This window comes from Protopterus annectens, chromosome 4.part0 (genome assembly GCF_019279795.1).
Source record: "Protopterus annectens isolate FY-2018-M chromosome 4.part0, PAN1.0, whole genome shotgun sequence".
NCBI classification, from domain to species: Eukaryota; Metazoa; Chordata; order Ceratodontiformes; family Protopteridae; genus Protopterus; species Protopterus annectens.
The window spans coordinates 946,028,693-946,050,981 of NC_056733.1; the positions used below are offsets into that span (position 1 = coordinate 946,028,693).

Genomic DNA, 22,289 nt, shown 5'->3' on the forward strand with positions numbered 1-22,289 from the left:
GAGTTTAAGACACATGTATTGTTCTATCGACGTTTCGTCGAGGACCTCTTTTTATTATGGAGGGGTAGTTTGGATGAGTTACTAAGGTTTCATAATACACTTAATAATATGATTAGTTGCTTAAAATTTACAATGAACTGGTCTCTTACAAGAATAGAATATTTGGACCTATATGCTGAAAAGCTGGCAAATGGCCTACTCAACACAGGAGTGTTTCGTAAATCATGCTATAGGAACTTACTTCTTAGGAGGTCAAGCATGCACCCGGGATATATATTCAGAAATTTGATTAGAGGCCAAGGTGTCAGAGCATCTAGGTTAAATGACCTGGACAATTGTTTCTCCGTAGAACTAGATGATCTAAAAGATAGACTCCTATCAAGAGGATATACTATACATGAGATTTCAAATAATTTATCAGATATCCAAACTCTACGTAGGGATATAGCTACACCTTATTTTGGTCCACAAAAGGGAGATATTTGCAGTACTAATATAGGCAAACCTTCTCTTAAGGTCCCTTTGTTTTATAGTTTGGATAATAAAGAATTAGTAGAAATTTTTGGCAAGCATTGGCCTGTACTTCAAGTTGATAGTGACATCAGTGAAATAGTTGGTGATCAACCAAGATTTACATATAAAAATAGAAAAAAACTCTGAAGAGGCTATTATGCCTCTTCAGATGACAACACTGTGTTTTGTCTCTATGTGGAGCTTTTCTCCCCGGGCCTCTGCTGAAAATGGAAATCTATCCAGTCAGACTAGCCCGGTAAACAAATGTAAAATAAAAATAAAAAAATAAATGCCATAAACAGGGCAACTATCATGTTGATGATAATAAGGGAGGAGTGACACGTCCCTGTGGAGCATGTAACTTCTGTGCCTATATTGATACCTCTGATAGATTTCATCATGCAGATGTGCAGAAGGATTTTACTTTTCACATACAAGCTAATTGTAAAAGCTCATACCTTGTGTATTTAGCAGTATGTCAGATCTGCCAATTCTTTTATGTTGGAAAAACCAACAGGGTCCTTAGGGACAGAATTCGTGAACATGTTTACCACATTAGGAAGCAATCTGATCATAATGCTTTAGCTAAACATGTATTTCGTTTTGGCGATGAACATCACTTTACTTTTAGAGTTATTGAAATGATTGTCCCTAGTATAAGAAAAGGAGATATCATCAACCATACAGAGTATAGAGAAAACAATTGGATTATTACACTCAGAGCCGATAGAGTTCATGGCTTGAATGAAAGGGCAACCATTAAACCCCTACTCAAAAAACGCAGGATACCAAAATAGTTCACATAGGCAGGACTACATACATACAATTTCCCTCTGTTGTAAACATTTACTTCTTTAATTTTTGTATGTCTTCAGTTGTAGGTCCGTATGCTTGGTTTTATATACGAGTCAGTCTTTTATTTATATATATATATATTTATTATGTTGATTAAATATATTTGCAAATATGTGCATTTTTATATATACACCTTTAAAAAAAAGTTTACTTCTTAAGTGGCACCTTTCTATGATTGGCCCCAGTGTTTTTGAATTTTTATACAAGAACTTGGATTTAGCATTAATGTTTGTCAGTCTGAAGAAGCTTTTTAGCGAAAGCGCTTACTGGATGTTAGTTACAATAAATATTCCATGGTATTAACTTTCCTTGATACTTGGCTGCTTCGTTGCTACTACAACAGTTCTGGATATCATTTACTTTCTTTGCAACGGAGCACTCGTCTTGTGGGTGCGTTGTGGCTTTCTATTGACATTATTTGTATACTGTTTATGTGTATAGTAATAATTTTTGTATTTCTCTAAACATCTCAACATTCAGATAACACAGGCAGAACTGCATAGCCTCAAATGGAAGCTCACAGCTGTATGAAGAAACTCCTGCTGGAAGTATGTGTCTTGCCTGAACAACATTACAAAATTAATATTCACTGCTTTTATTTTGGCTTATAAAATCCAGTTTAAAGCATCAAACTGAATGAAAGTCACCAATATAAAGACTAATTTATCCTGAACAGTTTGCCATTTACAGTTTTCTAGTAACACTCATGGTTCCAGAGATATGAATACTTCCTTTAACTGTAACTTCATTTTTTAAATGCTCAAGACACCCACTGGGAGTTAAAAGTACACACTCAAAAGAGCTGTACTCAAGGGAATGAGATAAGTGGGTCCATGTTGGAAATGTAAGGATCAATAAGAGACGACTGCAGGAAACAGAACATGTTTTAACTGGATATTCAGAGGAAATAAAAGATATGGAAACTTAAAAAAAGTGGGACACCGATTAAAATATTAACAAATGGCTGAGGACAGGTCATTCAGAGAAAGCATGAGGTTGACAGCAACACAAGCACAAACTGAAGGGAAGGACTATTAAGACATTATATCCTCAATTGATTAAAGACAGATAAGATAGTAAACATCCCCAGTTTGAGACCGAGAAAGCAACAGAGACATACAATGATTAAAACTACGGGCACATCACCTAATGAGGAAAACCTATTTTGTGGAAGAAGGGAAGAATCTTAAAGGCTGTACGCACCTGGGTTTATGTAAATGATGACTTTTCATCACAAACACAGAAAAAATGCTTGGCTTCTTTTTAAGGCTCTACAGAGAAATTAAATGCGAGTTACTGAATTCTGATTTACCTCGAGTCCGCTATTACACACTTTCAAAAGGCATTAGATAAACTGATAAACAGAAAACAGATGCAGGATGGCAGAAGGTGGCAACACAACCAGTCAACGGGTGCAGAAAAGCAAACTGCAGACACTTCAAGGGAGAGGTTTCCTGCAAAGCCTTTTTCTGATTTCCAAAATAAACTGATGATAAAATAAAGGAGATTAAACACAATTTTCAAAAAAAAAGTTACTCTATAAAAAATGCACTGGGAACATGGAATGAGGACACTGTTTAAAAGGATAAATGTCTATATGGCAATGCATAAAACAGCCTCCAAAAATGTCAGTTGCTTTTGGACACCTTAAGCCACCGACACCTTAAACCAATTAAAATAAAGTACTACAAAGAAAAGAACTGCTCAATTACTATAAATGCAACAATTTAAATATTATATGTCAGATTTTCTTAATAGGAAAACTGAATGACGGAGAGGTACCTAAAGTGCGTGCGGCCTGGTGATGGAGAGGGACCTAAAGTGCATGCGGCCTGGTGATGGAGAGGGACCTAAAGTGCGTGCGGCCTGGTAAACTCCCTGCTTTCAACTGCAAACTTGCTTTTACGCTGCTGTAAAAGATACTACAACAGTGCAGAAGGGGGAATCAAATTAAAAAAAAAAGCTAATACATTACATGAGGGAAACTAGTACACAATATTGTATAGCTATTTCAGGTAATGTATGTACCAAGTCTATGAATGTTTACTAAATGATGTTATACTGCAAGAGGGCAATGCCACTGGGTCTGGATAATAAAGCTAAGCTTAACTTTTTAAAAATAGCTATAGCATCTAAAATACTTACTGGCTACCTGGCAACACAAGGATAGAAGGGGCAACTTTAGAAATAAAAAGATGCAGGTAAGAAAATGAACAAACTAGTAATTTATAACAGGTGTTCTTCTGCCTTACAAGAGTCTGAATGATACATAACATTGAAAAATCTTTGCACTACTATACAGCATATCAGCTCCATGGCTTTGCTCAAGTATGTTGCTTACTTTTTGCTAGGAAGGGTCCTGTGCATTTTAACAACAGATCAGGTTCAGTCACGACAATAGAAAAGTCAGTGCCAATATGCCCACATAACATAATGGCAAATTCAGGAATAAGATATTTCTGGTGGAACTCTCATAATAAAACTGCACAAAAAGGAAAATAACGAAAACTTTGCAAGAACCGCCCTCCTCCCTATCATGACTACAGCGAAACATGCCAACAAAGAACTTTTACAGTAAAATAGAAGAAGTTGCTTCAGTACAAAAAGACTTGAACACGGTGTTAAGTGTTTCACTTGGAAGAGAATTTAACCTCAGTATACAGATGTTTTTGCTGAGTAGGCAGTGTAAAATAGTGAAAGCATTGCTATTTTATTTAACATTTGTTTACCAGGAAAGTCGGACTTGGAACAAAGCCAATTTTCAGCAGAGGCCCGGGGAGAAATGCTGTCTTTGTAACATGGGAGGAAACCGGAGCACCTGGAGGAAACCCACATGAACATATAGACTCCACACAGAAGGCACTCTAGCAGAGAATCAAACTGGATAACTTCTTGCTGTGAGCGACAACGCTACCACTGCACCACAGTACCATCCTAAGCTAAATACCATGCTAAGAGAGCTATAACCAGAAAATGAAAAAACAAAGAAACCATCAATAACAGAGAAGAAATAGAAGAGATCAGAAACAAAACTTCTTAGCAGAAAAACGACTGTGTGGGATGCTGTGCTGGAATCGGATGTTGACACTGAACGTACTGCCTACTTCAATACAAGATCCAGATGTCAAGACTACAATACTGTGCAAATAACATATGGTCATCAATTAATTCCCGGTCTCAAATTAGGTAGTAAACTTTTTTTTCTTTTTCTGGTTTAATGAGTAATCTTAAATCAAACAGAAGACTGGACAGACTACAGTGGATTGCTAAACAAGCAAATCGAAATCTCATTATTCCTAAATAAATGTAAGCGCTGAATGTTTGATATGAGGTTGCTTTATTACTTTTGTAAAAACATAGGACTACAAAATGGTCATATCAGCAATCAGTGCTGCAATAAGTGTACCATGTATGGGGTTGCACAGAAAAGTGTCACCATAAAGTATTTATTCAAAAGGGGTGGGGCCTCCTCTTTAGGTCACCATGTCAATGCAGTCACAGCCAACAGCCCTAGCATCCACTTTGTACCAGCCACCTTCATAGCGGTCCTCTATCTACATATTAGAGAAGGCTATAACACATGATGGTGGGACATGGGGACAACAGGCCATAAGCAGGTGGGGGAACTGACTGAATGTAAGATTTTTTTTCTTCTTTTTGTGGGGTCTCCATAGCCACCTGCTGACAGGTGTGTTAGAAGCACAGAAGGGGTGCAATGACTGACATGCAGCAGTAGCCCACCCAAGGGGTTTATTGTGAGTCTTTGTGAAATGCACTAAGAGAAATTAAATCCAGCATGGACAGTGGTACTACCTTAGGTCAGTAATACAGTTTAGGAGTACCACAGATGAAGTAAAATAGCCGGCTCAATGTTAGAATTCCAAAACACAAATGCAATTCCACACAGAGTGTTTTCGTCTAAGTTGCTAAGACTTCATCAGATGCAAACAATAAATGAACCATCTCATTATATAATCCATTAGCTTAATTATTCAAGTAATACACCAATGAGAATACAGTCCACTGTCTCAATAAAGCATGTCATTGATATTTTGTCTTAATCACCTGGCTTAGGAGGAGCACAGAAAATTTGTGAGCCAAAAGCCTGGAAGCTCATGAAGTCGAGAAGTAAGAACAGAGTTAGAGCAGATGACAAATTAACAATGTTAGTTGTTTGGCTTTGGAGTCGTTTGTGTTTAAGTACCTGTTCCAGAGTTATTTTTGGTTCCAGTGTTATTTTTGGTTACAGTTTAGGAGTACACGTGTGGCTTAAGGTTTGGGATGCACAGCACTGCCATATGTCTTCTAAAGGCACACCTGGGATACAAGAAGAAAGGTACAAAATCCAAAGTACACCTGTTTATATTCTTTGCATAACTGTTAATATTGTTACTGCATCACAGGGTGATGGAACAGTCACAAAGCAATGTCATGTACACGTCACACAGCAATGCTACACACACACACTGTACTGATGCATCACAAGGCAAAGGAAATTTCACACAGCAATGTTATGCACACAGTGCAGCTGCTGCTGTATCACAGGATGATGGAACCATCACACAGCAACGTTACGCACACACTGCACCTGCTGCTGTATCACAGGGTGCTGGAACCGTCACAGCAACGTTACGCACATTGTGCAGCTGCTGCTGTATCACAGGGTGATGGAACCATCACACAGCAAATGTACTCACATGCTACCGCTGCTACTGCATCATAAGGTGATGGAACAGTCACATAGCCACAGTATGCACATTATGCTGCTGCATCACAGGAGGATGAAACCATCACACAATGGTATTCTCATGGTGCCACTGCTGTTGCGATGGAACCATCACACAACAATGTTACTTACACTGTATTTTTGTGTCATAGGTTGATGGAACAGTCGAGCAGCAATGTTAGCAACGGTAAGCATGCAGTGCCACTGCTGCGGTGTCATAGGGTGATGTAACCGACATACAGCAATGATATGCACACTGTACTGCTGCTGCGTCGCAGGATGATGGAGCTATCACACAGCAGAGTTACATACATGGTAATACTGCTGATGCACCATAGGGTGATGGAACAGTCACATAGCAATGTTAAACATACAATTCTGCTGCAGCATCATAGGGTGATGGAACAGTCACACAGTAATGTTATGCACATGGTACTGCATCACAGGATGATGGAACCATCACACTGCAGTGTTACGTACATAGTAATACTGCTGCAGCATCAAAGGATGATGGAACCGTCACAGAGCAGTGTTACGTACACAGTAATACTGTTAATGTATCATAGGGTGATGGAACAGCCACATAGCAATGTTATGCACATGGTATTGCTGCTTCATCACAAGGTGACGGAACCGTCACACAGCAATGTTATACACACTGTACTGCTGCTGCATCATAAGGTGATGGAAATGTCACAGCAATGTTACACATTTTTTTCGCCATCTCCCTCAAGGGTGCTAGGTTTACAGGGTCTTCGGTCATGGAATTGATGTCAGTACTGCATAGGATATTGATGGAAGCCATCCAGTAAAAAAGTCTGAAGACACTGTGCCAATATCAGCAACTATGACCGTTGAACACAGTACAACCCCCACATCTAGTGGCAAAGCTCTGTTGTCTGTGGAACTCACACCTCATTAAACCTGAAGGAAGGACAGGTCATGCCTGACACCCCACCCCACTGAGCACACGCATCTCTTGTGCATGCACTTGCAGGGAGTAACAGTTTGGGGGGACAGGAGTCAGGAGTGGACTACTGACTATAACAACCATGCCTCCTGGTAACTGTCAGAGATGGGTGCTGCAATGGACACTTCACAGGCGATGTATAGGACAGTCATCTAGGCATATGCCACCTTCTGTCACCATGCTCTGGGGTTGATGTTGATCCTGTGGTCACAGCTCATCTCATCTGCCTCCAGTCTGCATGCACTCCACAATTTACAGTGCTCAGTGATGCTGCCTCCCTCAACGGCAGATGGTGCATTACAACACAGTTACCTACATAGATGTAATCTACACGCTGGTCAAGTATATGACACAACTAACTGGTCAAAGTCCCATGATCTATAGTAATCCTTATGTGCATCTGTTGGTACCAGTGCCCTTCCTTAGCAAGAAGGTACCTCCGGCTGAGGACATCCCACTTTACCCATCTCACTCTCACAAACACGAAGGGTAGCCATATTTGTCCCTGGCACCTATTCTGAACACATACCCAGTACCGATGGACATTCGCCCCTCTCAGGAAGCCACACACCCCTCCCTTCACATTACCCAGCTTCCCCAATCCTGTGGCCACATCATTCACTTCTTTCCATATCCTTGGGTAACCCCACCAATACTTCTTCATAGTGCCCCTTCCTGTGTCCACGATGGTCACTAGACCTTGACTCGCAGCCCTATTGATGTCTGATGCACACTGTGGCCAGTCAATGCAATGCAGAACATATTTTAATCTATGCTGTGCCTAATCTGGCCTTTCTCTGCGGATCAGACACTGCCTCTTTGCCACTGCTGCAATATACTGCTTCTACCTCTGTTTCTCCACGGTCTTCCCCTGCAGCTGGTTCCTCAGATGCCTCCTCAACCTCTGCATCTGGTGTGTCTGGTCCTCCAGTTCCAGCTGTCTGCATATAATCATATTCTGCTGAACTGGACAGACAGCACGTCTTGCTGGAAGTCACTGGAGCATACTGCAGCATGTCACCATGGTCCTAGACAGCAGAAACAAGACCTATCTGATGCCCGTGCCCTGGCCCAGCAATCAAGGAGCCTCAATCCTCACCACTAACACCAGAGAGGGTGTCTCCTATAAGAGAAAAGGATAACAAATACACACAGTAAAGGACAATTTCCCTTAAGTACACACAGAGATCACAGTCAGTCTGGGGCTGGTTGCTCCCTAGGTCCCCAATAAGACACCCCACAGGCACAGCTATAGGGTCCAGATCTCAGCCTAGCTGGCAGGCTAACCTCCAGTACTCTCTCTGTCCAACCAGTGCTTCGTGTCTCTGCCCAAGTAGCTGACACACACACAACACACACAGATAAGTATTTATACAACTTCACAGGCACTCCTGGGAAAGGCTGACACAGCTTCTCCAGCTGTGCCCCTATGCCCAGACTATAAGGCAGTAATTACTGCCACCGCCAGCTAATAATTATCAGCTACCAAAGACCCTTAAAAGGGTGCCCAATTATTACTGTGCAATATTATTATCATCCAATAGCAATGTAACAAGCAATCAAGGCTTATTGGAAGGGCTTATTACAGGATCACTTATAAGCATGCAACGTACTCCAGAGCTTAAATTACCTCTACATAAACCAGCCACAGTTAAAAGGTTTTAAAAATAAATACTAAAAACACAAGACAATACTACTACACCACAGTGCTATTCAAGAGTTCAGAGATCACACAGAAACTTAAAATAATTCAGTAGTACAATTCTGACATAACAGAAAAACACAGTGTAATCTTTATAGTCCTAGCTATTTCTACAAGAAAACTTACTTAAGACAACAGGCAGTGCTGTAAGTTGGATATCACAGACAAAAATGCTTAATAATCTCTGGTTCTCACTGTTTAAATTGAAACTGCAAGTCTGCTAAACATTACATCATCTTTTACACCGTCCGGATTCCCAGGTCACACAGAAACTGCATTTACATTCTTTTACACTTAGAGCAATAACGGACATTCCACATGTAAATTCTGGTCATTAACTTTAGCCTTAAAACAATAGGCAGGAAGCCTTCATCTAGCCAGACTGGAGCCGAAATGTAAAACATCAAAAGCAGTGATGAAATAATTTTAATTTCAAAGAACAGATGTGAAATGCTTGACTTAGTTTTCCTTACAGCAAATGGCAATGTTGCTACAAACATGAAGTTCAACATTTTAGTATTTTCTTTAAGAAACAAGCCTGTATTTTACATTTATATTTACAAATGCCAGAATTATGTATCAAATTCTACTTGGCTAGGCTGGCAGCCTTCACCCATCTCTACCCAATCTTCAAACCCTATATCAATCTGAACACCAGCTCAGCAATGTTTTGGGCCTGCAGTGCAGCTGTGCTCGGACGGTTACATTTGTGTGTGACTTATCTGCTGTCTCCATAACATTTCCCTTTGAAGACATCAACCTAGAAAAATCAGTAATATAGTCTGTACGTGTGCCAGACGTGTTAACTGTGGAAACTTCAGACACTATTATATAACCTTCTCTGCATTGCACACAACCCGGCAGAGCCTTGAGACTGTAGGAAAATTGGTTAAATGTATAACCCTATTCAACCATAATTCCAGTGGTTTCTACCTTAAAAAAATCATTTTACCATGTGCAAGGCTTCATTTTAAGAAAGAACCAGACAAGAAGTTCACTGTAGGTTAAAACAAGCTATGTACACTTATAAAGGACCACTAAATTTGCAGTGTACACTGGCACAGTTGACAGCAGTTTCCTTTCTATCTTTCCTTCCCTTTAGATGTTCCTCTTTTTCCAACATGTTAGTTTACTGTAATTGTAGCTAAAGATGCCAATTCTGTAATAGTTTGCCCATCTACTAAAACCCAGCTCTTGCAGTGTACACTGGCACAGTTAACAGCTGTTTCCTTTCTGTCTTTCCTTTCCTTTAGAGCTTCCTGTTCTTCCCGCTTATTAGTTTACTGTAATTGTAGCTAAAGATGCCAAATCTGTAATAGCTTAGCCATCTAAAACCCAACTCCGCCCCACTCAGTGTGGCAGTGGCATAGTAAGCTACTTTTAAATTGGCTGTTCCGCACCACATGCTGACTACTGCAGGTTGTTTTTAGGCTAAACATTGATCTGGGGTAAAACTGAACTGGTAACTTACTTTTTGACTTGACTGCTGATAACTTTTTGGCCTTGTACGCTACAGCTTTTGAGGGTCAACCCACTTCACTCGGGCTCACTCTACTCGCTTACTCTACCCCCATTCCCTCCCACCCTGCATCTACTCCCTTACTCTACCCCCATTCCCTCCCACCCTGCATCTACTCCCTTACTCTACCCCATTACCTCCCACCCTGCATCAATTTCCTTTATAGCTAACCAGCTATATCCCACCTCATCTGCACTCCAACTTCCTCTAAACCTTACCCAATTAGATCCTACCCTTATCTTAACCCTCCCACCTCTTTACACACCATATTTCACTCTACTTTCTCACACTACTCCCCATCCTCCTCCTACTTAACTCATCCCACTTACTTCACTCTTACCACCCTCTCATATTCTCTTTTACCGTCAAACAAATATGTTCCTCCCTGTCTTTTCTTCTTTCTTCTTCTACTCCTAACCTCACCTCTTATCACTCTCATCTTAACCTGCATCCCAACACTCCTACCTCCTCTCACTACACTACAAGCACAGACAGCCACTACTCCTCGCCCACATCTCCAGCACTCTTCTCTACTACTGAATTCTCTCTCCTCAAAAATCAACTTGCCTCCAAAGATCTCTCCACATTACAAAAAAATCACAGAAATTTATCTTTCTACCCAATTAGTCTTCTTTCTCCATCCCTGCAACATCCTTCAACTCTCTGGTGACATTCACCTCAACCTCAGCCCACACAAACAAATTAACACCTACTTATCCAATACTACACAAACACTTCTGCAGGTACCCAACCTTAGTCCCAAACATCTCTCCTTTTACTCTATCAACTTCCACAGCATTTTTAGCAAGATAACTCAATTACACCACTGGATAGCCCAATACTCCCCCAACATAGTTACTCTCTCTGAAACTTCACTCAAACTACATAACACAGACAATGAATTCCCCCTCCCCCTGGCTGTAACAGTCTATGATTTGACTGCATACATAACAAATCTGGAGGCATTGCTATTATGTCTTTTCACCCAGCTGAACTCAATACAGCTAACTGCAAACTTAATGACCATATATCCCTTACTACAGTCACCATCTACATACCCCCTGGAGAAAATATTCCCGTATCAGAACAGATTCTTCACTGGAAGTCTGACAATATACATAATAAAATTATAATATTATCCAATGTTAATATTAACTCGCTTCACTTCATCTCCAACTCCCCCACCTCCAGTATAAACTTATATGGTTATATCCAACTTCTCTTCACAAACCCACAAATACTGGTTCTGTCCTAGACTGGATTCTTGTCTCCAATCCCAACCTCAAATCACCAACCTAAATCCCTACCAGATTCAGTGACCACTCCCCTATAAGTGTCCAAAGATTCTCCTCCCTCCTTTCTAAACCTCACAAATTTAAAAGAATGCCAAAAGCTATCAAACTTTACATTCAACGATTGGTCCTTCCTTTCATTCCTACCTCTTGATTAAGCGGTTATTCAATTTAACTCCATCTTTTTAAACACACTTACCTCTTTTGCCCTTCCCAAAACTGTCAATCATATCTCGGTGTTCTCCTTAGCTCACCAGCTCTACTCAGTCTCTTACGCTAAGCAGAGAGAGTCTTCCTGGAAACTCTGGACTAAGACAATCTTTTACACACTACCAACAACACAGGTAACTGTAATATCTGACCAAAAACACACAAATATTGTTAAAAGGAACTACTACACATCCCTTACTACAGAACTAAGGAACCTAAACATTCTGGAATACTGTCATCAAAATGCTCCAACCAGGGAATCCCTCAACTCCCAACCCTTTCTCCAACAACACATCTCAAGAAACTGCACGCCTTTTCAATTCATACTTCATTAATACCATCAGCAAACTTATAAAGACTTCCTACCAAACCATTTCCACACCCCCACCACCCCTCTACTACAAAAATGCCCATTCTCACTTAATCCCATTCCAACCAGCTACATCAAAAATCTTTTTCTCAAACTTAAACCATGCTCTCCATCAGCTGATAATTTGACTTTTCCTAAAAGCTGCTACTAACTCTATTGCATATCCTGTCTCCATCCCCATTAATCGCTCTCAGGAAAAAAAACTTTGTAGAGCTCTCTAATTAAATCACCCTATTGCCATACTTTCAAATGTCTAAAATTTTTAAGCACTGTGTTTATTAACAACTCTCGACTTATCTAACTAAAGAAACTCTCATCACCCCTACCCAGCATGGCTTCTACCCTACCACAGCACTACTACTGTACTTAATTTCCTTTACTAACTCCATCATTCTAGCCAGAGACAATAATAAACTTGTGTCCGGTCTGCTTTTAGATCTTTCCAAAGCTTCTGATGCAATCTTTTACTCCATCATCCTCTCCAAACTTTCTCAATTAGACTTCTCTTCAGCAACAATCTCTTGCTTTAACAGCTACAGCAATCCGTCAAGTGACTCTCTGCTCTATCCCCCTTTCTGCTCATCAAAATTTGTGCCCGACACAGGCCTCAATTCTAGGCCACCTTCTCTTTAACATCTTTACTAACCATCTTCACACTTCCTGTCCTCAATACAGTATGCAGACAACTCCACAATCATCTCAATTGCTGATAATCCCTCTGACTTGCTCACCCTAACACAAACCTCTAAATCTCACTGAAACTTGGCTTACTAACCACCAACTCATACTCAACCCTAAAAAACTAAACTTCTCTTCCTATCAAAATCCCTCTACCATCTTAAATACTCATTCACCATCTCTTCCCTTAACTACATCACTATTATAACTGAAATCCACAATAAGCTTTGGGGCCATCATAGATGACCAACTTAAATTTGATCTCCATGTACATACCGCATTTAGAAAAACAAAAGCTTGACCTGTTATATAAAACAAAAGGTTCCTTACACCAGGTTCCGGAATCTCACTTCCTCAAGCTTACCTAATCTCTTCTACAGCTCACAAATCTTAACTAAACTTACTAACTTAACAAACCTAATAAATCTTTTGGACACAATCTCTACAGCTACTTTTCTGCTCTTTCATGGAACAAAACTTCCCAAAACCCTCAGGAAAAACTTGCTCACGAATTAAAGAACATTCTCAAAAATAGCTAAGCAGCACCTGGACCTGCCACTGCTAAACTCATTCCTATTTCCTGTACTTCCTTTTTCTCCCTTTCCTCTAATTACCCAATCAATACTATCCCGTCCCCCCTTCATTAAACCAGGACATCCCCAGCACCTGCCCCCCCCCCTCATCACCAGGGAGCAGGTTATTAATGCCCTCTCAAAGGCAAAAAATACAACATCCCTGGCTGTGTCCTACATGAACTTAGCTCTCAGCACCACTAAGCACCCTATTCAACCAAAGCCTGTACACCGTCTTCATTCCAGCAGAATGGAGGACAGCCACTGTCATCTCTCTGCACAAAGGTGGAGCATCCACTGAACCAAGCAATTATAAGAACGCATTATCATGGATCTTATAAACAAGGACATTGACAAAACCAAACCGTGTGGGATCAAGTGTCACCAAAGCCATGGATGAGGACAAGATAGTGCACATCACCTACCTTGACCTAGCTAAAGCCTTTGACACTATTCCTCACCAGATGAGTAGTTAACTGGCTCAATGACAAAAACCCAGTCAAAATAGGGGAAGCCCCCTCTAGTAACAGACCAGTAACAAGCGGTGTACCCGAAGGATCAGCCTTGGGGCCTCTACTGTTTGGGATATAATCTTCTGAGATGCAAGCCAAAACCAGTTGTCTGTGGCTGACCAAGTTTGCAGATGACTGCAAGCTGGGCACGGTCCTAAATCCCTCCAGTGATGTGAACATCCTGCAAGTGGGTCTTAATCAAGCTAATGACTGGTGCCAGAAGCATGGCCTCAAACTGAATGCCAAGAAATGCATCATTATCCCCTTTGGGGAAAATGGTGCCCCACCAATTATCACATTAATAACGTACTAAGCACGCAATCAGTCGGACTTGGGCACCCAGGTTGATAGCAACCTGACTTTTGACCACCATTGTTGCGTACGTAGTACAGAAGGCGTTCTACATGGCCCACCTCATAAGCAAGAGTATTTCATCCAGGAACAAGGAGGTCATGACATCCCTGTACTCCTCCCTTATCAGACCCATTATAGAGTACAATGCTCCCTTTATCATGTACCTTGCCAAGCACATGCAGCAGTTTGAGAGATCACAGAGGTTCCTGATCAGGAAAATCCAGGGTCTCAAACACCTATCCTATACAAATAGGCTAATAGCCCTGTCCTTCTACTCTGTCTCGTACAGACCGCTCAGGCATGACCTGTGTCTGGCAAACAAGACAGTCTCAGACTCAGCCTTCATGGAGTTGCTGCATATCCGTAAGTCAAACTCTACTCGTGCAACCTGCACACAAGGTAACCTGGTCTGTAACATTAATAGAACTTGTTGGGATAGATTTGTGTCCCAACGACTCCCCATCTGTGGAATAGACTTCCTCTCCATGTCAAGCAAAGTACCTCAGTAGCCCTCTAAGTGGAACCTGGATGACTGGTTGGGAAACATAATATATACCCCTGGGATCCCACAAGAAGGTGGTGACTTTGTAGGAAGTGAAATTCTTGGCTAGGCTTATAAGGGCCTCCTGGCCACTAGCCTAGTATCATCCTATGAACCTAAGAAATAATATGGGTGTAACTGATGACCGCTAGACCTTCAGGAAAATGAGTTACTCTATCAATAGCCTGCAAAATGTTACTTCTCCTCTCTGGGTTCATTAGAATCACACATATCCCTCCACTGGTTTCAACATAACATCAAGGAACATGAGTAACACTCATGGAGCAGATGCCTGTGATCCCTCAGTGTCCCTGATGGTGGTTGGAAGGTCCCTGTAGTTAACTGTCAAAGCTATACATGCCTAAGTGTCCAAGGTGATAGCTCTTCTACACATTCCATGACAGGACAGCATAGACACCATAGTGCTGTTGTTGGCTAGATCCACAAAAATGGTCAACTATGTCCCTGTAGCAGTAAATTCTGCTAAATAGAGTACAACACTGCTTACAAGAAAAAGTAAATGTTGAAAGCGAAGAAATAAACACGTGTACACACATTATGGCAAGGTAATTCTAATCATCATACACTATAGACGTGTTATACATTAGGCATGCCTATATCCTTCTCTGACTCTGAGGATAATGCAGTATCTTGTAGTCGACAATGGGTTAGAGAGCAGACTGACACATATTGCTTGGCTACAGTAGCTGCTACAGCTAGTGTTGTAGTGCAGTCTCTCTCCCCACGCTCAGCAGCGCTGTACTGCAGTCTCTCTCCCCCACGCTCAGCAGCGTTGTACTGCAGTCTCTCCCCCCCCAAGCTCAGCAGCATCATAATGCAGTCTCTCCCCCCCCATGCTCAGCAGCGTCATAATGCAGTCTCACTTGCCTACGTTCAGCAGTGTCGTACTGCAGTCTCTCTCCCCCACGTTCAGCAGTGCCGTAATGCAGTCTCAGTCGCCTACGTTCAGCAGCATCGTACTGCAGTCTCACTCACCCATGCTCAGCAGTGTCACACAGCATCATCTCTCCCCCTACTCGCCCACGCTGTGCAGCCTCTCCCTCCCACTCGTCCATGTCAGCAGCCTTTCTCGCCCACTCTCCCACACTTACCAGCATCATACTGCAGCTTCTCTCCCCCCACTCGCCTTTGCAGCCTCTCCCCCCTCACTCTCCCATGCTCAGTAGTTTCATACTGCAGTCTCTCTCCCCCACTCAACCACGCAAAGCAGCCTCTCACCCACGCTCAGCAGCATCATACTGCAGCCTCTATACCACTCGCTCAAGCTCAGCATCATACTGCAGACTCTCCGCCACTTGCCCACGCTCAGCGGCGTTGTACTGCAGCCTCTTGCCCCCCACTCACGCATGCTCTGAAGCATCATACTGCAGTCACTCACCCCCCCCTCTCCCACGCTCAGAAGCATCGTACTGCAGCCTCTCACTCCCCACGCTCAGCAGCTTCTCTCCCCCACTTGCCCACCCTAAGCAATGTTGCACTGCATCCTCTCTCCCCACACTCTGCAGCATCATACTGCAGCCTCTCTCCCTCCATTCGCCCACGCTCAGCAGCGTCGTACTACAGCCTCTCTTCCCCCTCAAATCGCCCACGCTCAGCACCGTCGTACTGTTGCCTCTCTTCCCCACTTGCCCAGGCTCAGCAGCGTCATACTGCTGCCCCCCCCCACTCGCCCAGGCTCAGCAGTGTCATCATACTGCTACCTCTCTCCCCCACTCACCCATGCTCAGTAGCCTCTCTTCCCCCACTCACCCACGCTCAGCAGCCTCTCTCCTGCCACTCGCCCATGCTCAGCAGCGTCGTACTGCAGCCTCCCCCCCCACTCACCCAGGCTCAGCAGCGTCATACTGCAGCCTCTCCCCTCCCCACTCGCCCAGGCTCAGCAGCGTCGTACTGCAGCCTCCCCCCCCACTCACCCAGGCTCAGCAGCCGCACTGCAGCCTCTCCCTCACCCAGGCTCAGCAGCGTGCACTGCAGCCTCTCCCCTCACCCAGGCTCAGCAGCTGCACTGCAGCCTCTCCCCCCACTCCACCAGGCTCAGCAGCGTCGTACTGCAGCCTCTCCCCCCCCACTCGCCCAGGCTCAGCAGCGTCGTACTGCAGCCTCTCTCCCCCCACTCGCCCAGGCTCAGCAGCGTCGTACTGCAACCTCCTCCCCCCCCCGCCCAGGCTCAGCAGCCTCTCTCCCCCCACTCGCCCATGCTCAGCAGTGTCGTACTGCAGCCTCTCCCCCACTCGCCCACGTTCAGCAGCATCATACTGCAGCCTCTCCCCCCCCCACTCGCCCACGCTCAGCAGCGTTGTTCTACAGCCTCTCTCACTTGCCACGCGCAGCATCATCATACTGCAGTCTCTCCCTCTCGCTCACCCACACTCAGCATCATCATTCTGCAGTCTCTCTCCCTCTCACCCGCCCACACTCAGCATCGTACTGCAGTCTCTCACTCACGCTTAGTGTCATACCGCAGTCTCTCTCATTCCCTCATATTCAGAATCATCATCATCATACTGCAGTCTTCCCCCCTCACTCCCCCACACTCAGCATCATACTGCAGTCTCTCTCTCTCACTCCCCCATGATCAGCATCATACTACATTCTCTCTCTCTCTCTCTCACTCCTCCATGGGCAGCATCATACTACATTCTCTCTCTCACTCCTCCATGCTCAGCATCGTACTGCAGGCCATCGCACACACACCCACACTCAGCATCGTACTGTAGTCTCTCTCTAACTCCCCCCTTCCATCAGAAATCACACTGTAGTAACTCATTGGCAGAAGCCAATAGATTGCGCAATATTTACATGTTTTTGAATTACTCTACCATAGTCTTAAATTTAATTTGCTCATTTTAAATTTATTCAAAAGGCAGTTGTATACCTAAAGTCTGCAAGCCGTTACATTCAGTCATAGTATATTTGGTTGTATTAACCTGACCATTAACTAACCGCTGAAGTTAGCGGTCGTCACTTAGTACTTTCATTCTCATTCAGATACTTCCTGTGGCATCACTGTGGGGGGAAAGATCGCTGTAAATAACTCAAACAGCAGGAAATACTGCAATTTCATTAACCTCAGACTGTTATTTAGGCAAAAAAGGAAACGGATGTGATAATGCAAGCAGAGTTAAAAATTTGTCAAAAATTATGGGAAAAAAATCAAAAGACACATGTCTGAAAGGAATATGCGTTGGGCAGTAACTGGTGCCCACCCCCGATCTGTAAGGCAACGTTAAATGATAGTAACATAAGATTTCTTGCTTAAGACTTCAACAAATGACATCAGGAGTGCTCCTTTGATGACCACACAGTTATATTTCAGTGAAGAAAAAAGCAAAAAAACTCATTTGCACATAAACAAGAAAGAAATTCAAGTATTAAATAACCAACAGGCTCAAAAATGTACACCAAAATAATCTCTGGGACTTGTATGCACCCTTAATGTTGCAATGTAATGTCAGTATTAGAAAAATGAGTCCAATCACCTGAGGCGAGAGTAAAACTCACTGCCATCTGCTCTTCCAATACCAAAGCCAAGTGTACTACCTTACTGAGCCACTGCCATTAAAAGTGTATAAAAATCTACACATAACATGTATTTGCATCTACATTTTACAAACAGTTTATACACGTGTACACACACACACACAAATCTATATATTATACATACATACCCTTTTAGCTAGAGAATTTGGTCCTCTTGGGTTTTGCCCTTAATACCAACCCCTCGGGGGATTAGGGGAATGACAGTACCACTATAACAATACTGCAAAATACAATGTTGTTAAATAGATGTGCAACCAGAACGTCAAATTTTGATATTTACATGCCTCACCCCCATTAAAGTAAGAATATGCAGGTTAAAAAATGTGATGCAATATAAAAGTAAGAAGTGTTGTATATGAGCAATTAAAATGGGCAGTATATGTACACCAGAATATCAGATATTAATGCTGAATCGCACTCTGAACAGCAGCTCTACTAGTCACATTTAAATGTTTTACTGTAACTGTACAATTAGAAAACTATGTTCAAGGGAAAATGGGTAGTATTGATGAAAAATACTGACAGTTACCAGTTGCTAAAACAGAGTGTTAAGAAGACCACAGAAAAGTGCAGAGACATATTTATACCTGCAAAGTTTTACAGAGGGCCTTTTTATCACTCTACAGATCATCAAACGTTTCTGCTGATACGAATATTCATTACTGGAGACGTAAACAGTTTTGTAAGGTTGATAAGTCACACATTTTCTATGGCTGCTCACTTGTATCTGTTTTCTGTAAGATAACAACAACTTTCTGACAAATTACTCTGCATTAAATCACAATAATAGTATTAGTCAACATTCCTGACAAGTTCCAGATAAAAAATGAAAATAACTGATTCTCTGTTGTGAACTACTGTGGCCATGACAAATTTGCAGATACATACATACACACACATATATAAAATACTGATTGAGAAATATTTCAAATGTGGACTCTTTATGAAACTTAAAAACACGTTTATCAGTTGTAACAGAGTATTTTTTTTTTCAAATGGCATACTTTATTATACATATTGCATTTATTTAAAATACAAAAATACACGTGTCCTTTGAAATACTTGCACATGTTCAAACCCATTAATACAAATGCTCAAAAAAGGGAAAAATGAAATTGGTAACACATACACCACAAATATATTATAATACGGTTCTTGTCAGTATCACTTATGCCACCGACTAATAATTATTGGCTTAACTACAAGAAACACCTTAGTCCTAAACGTTCACTTAAACAAATGGTGCATAACATTCTTACAACTACTGTATGTATAGTATACTTCTCAGCCTCTTAACACAAAAATTCTGACAAAGCTTAAAATAATGGGGGACAAATGCCCAATCGTGACAGATTTTAAACATTACTCTTTAAACTTTGGGCGTTGCTAGAGTAACAGGTTTTGTATTAACGTGTGTATACATACATATACACACTTTTTTTTTGGAATGATGTGACGTCTGAAATTCAAATGCATGTCATTACCTATGCACTTCAGTCCTCCGTGAATTACCAGAAAATCACAGTTTATGAGGAAAAGACCAAAACTATGAAGCAAAAATCTGGACAGTTCAGAGGTATACGTTCTACCTTTCTCACACGATCCGTTTAGTTAAATGGTTCACAAATGAATAAATGATTGTACCCTTCATCCATGTTCACACTACATGAAATGACAGTTTGGTTAAGGTAAACAATTTGTAAAGTTGTGTTTTATTCCGTTAAGACAAAGGAGTTGGCCTTTTTTTGGCTTTGTTTTATTTATTTATTTTTTTTTTTATTAAAATATAACGCTAGAGGTTATAGAGCATTTCACACAAAATATACACTGCAACTACTCCAAACGGTCCACATTTCAAAATAAATACAATAATAAAACACCGGCACTACAGATACAACTTAAATTTTATATTTCGGAATGAACACCAAATGCCCTTCGCATGAAATGTATAATACTACCAACAAGAGACCAGGTGTACTAATACAACAACAACCTTCAATTACTTACATCTTCGAAATAGGTTATCCATGGCGCTAACCCAACCAAGCAGGATATACTTCCGGGTCGAGTGACTGAACTTCCACTCCGTAGACAACAAATTTCGTTTTCTAAGAAAGTAATTTCTGGCTGTTAACGGTATGATAAATACTGGTTTAAGCATAATATTAGACTAGTATCTCCCAGGATGCGCAGTAGCAAACCCCGCCTCCAACCTGGAAATGGTGCAGCTGCATGAATATTCATATGTGCTGAATGTAATGAGTATTGATTGCCATACTTGTTATTTACGGGTAAAAACAACAGCACCCGCGTACGTTAAACAACTCTATTTATTTTCAGACAGCCTTCAACAGCATTTGGTTTTGTATTAGAACACCACCCCACCAGATGCGCAGTAGCAAAAACCGCCCAAACTCCGCCCTGCAATCAAGGAGCCTCAATCCTCACCACTAACACAAGAGTCTCATATATGAAGAAAGGTTAACCAATTACACACAGTAAAGTGCAATTTCCCTTAAGAGCACACGGAGGTCACAGTCAGTCGGGGGCTGGTTGCTCCCATGCTCTCCAGGTCCCCAGTAAGACTCCCCATTGGCACAGCTATAGGATCCAGATCTCAGAGGCCCTTAAAAGGGTATCCAATTATTACTGTATCCAATTGGTAGTATAACTAAACAGTCAAGGCTTATTAGAGTGACTTGGTACAGTAATCACTATAAATATGCAATGTACTCTAGAGCTTAAATTATCTCTACACAAAACAGCCACAGTTGAAAGGTTTTAAAATATTTAATAATAAAAACACAAGACAACACTTCTTACTACTCAGTGCTAGTCAAGAGTTCAGAGATCACAGAGAAATACTTAAAATAATTCAGTAGTACAGTTCTGACATCACAGAAAAACACTTAGTCTAATCTTTCTAGTTTCCAGCTGTTTCTAAAAAGAAAATACACGTCTAAGATAACTTACATAAGGGCAAGACAGTGCTGTGAGTTGGATGGTCGAGACAAAAATGCTTAATAATCTCTGGTTCTCTCTGTTTAAACTTAAATTGCAGTCCTGATTCACATTACATCATTCTTCACACTTTCCTGGGGTTCCCAGGCTATACATTACATCATTCATAGGTTCATAGGTTTATACTAGGCTATCTGCCCTAAGGCATTTATAAGCCTAGCCCAAAGTTTTGTGGCTTACGCCACCCCTTATATGAAAAAATACTGTGCCCATTAGTTTGTTGTGCCTCTGTCCAGCAGTAACACAGAGATGATTCCCGGGGTAAACCTACGATCTCCCATCCACAGGTCAAGATTTCTCTTGAACAGAGCCAGCGAGGTGCTCTGCCTCACATGGACCGGGATTTTATTCCACAGCATAGGGAGTCTCTGAGTGATAAATCTATCCCTCCAACACGTCCTATTTATATCCGTGCTAAGGTTTAAGTCGCTTGCTCTAGTGGTTTTGGTGGATTTGGATTTTTTGAGGTGGAGCATGTCCATTAATTCTGGGTTGGACATGGCCTTGTATGTCAGGCACATGTCACCTCTGAGCAGACGGTATGCGACTGAATAGAGCTGGAGTTTCTTCAATCTGGCAGCATATGACAGATTTTGGAGTCCCTTTATCCTTTTGGTGAGGAACTTTTGGGGTCTCTCCAATTGCTGCAGATGTCGGGTGAGATACATCCCGAATGGGGCATTGTACTCGATCGTTGGTCTGATAAGTGAAGAGTACAGGGGAACAATGACCTCACTAGATCTGGATGTGAATCCCTTCATGATCAGGTGGGTAATGTAGAAGGTCTTTCTAACCACTTTAGCAACATGAGTGTCAAAAGAAAGGCCACTGTCAACCTGGGTCCCCAGGTCCCTGATAACCTCTTCTGTGCTTAGTGGATTGCCGCCTATATG

The 22,289-nt window shown here is 41.9% G+C and overlaps 1 protein-coding gene across 4 annotated transcripts in view; it reads right to left on the reverse strand.

The window, feature by feature from the left end:
* The window catches only part of MPHOSPH9 (M-phase phosphoprotein 9), a 2,191,511-nt gene extending 2,170,810 nt beyond the window's left edge, over positions 1-20,701 (reverse strand). For 2 of the 4 annotated variants that reach the window (XM_044068924.1, XM_044068922.1), the window contains exon 1: positions 20,383-20,699. The gene's annotated coding sequence lies outside the window, so the exon portion shown is untranslated. Of the gene's footprint in view, positions 1-20,382 lie in introns of all 4 variants that reach the window. The other 2 variants (XM_044068923.1, XM_044068926.1) reach the window with 2 other exon arrangements.
* Positions 20,702-22,289: the final 1,588 nt, after the last annotated feature.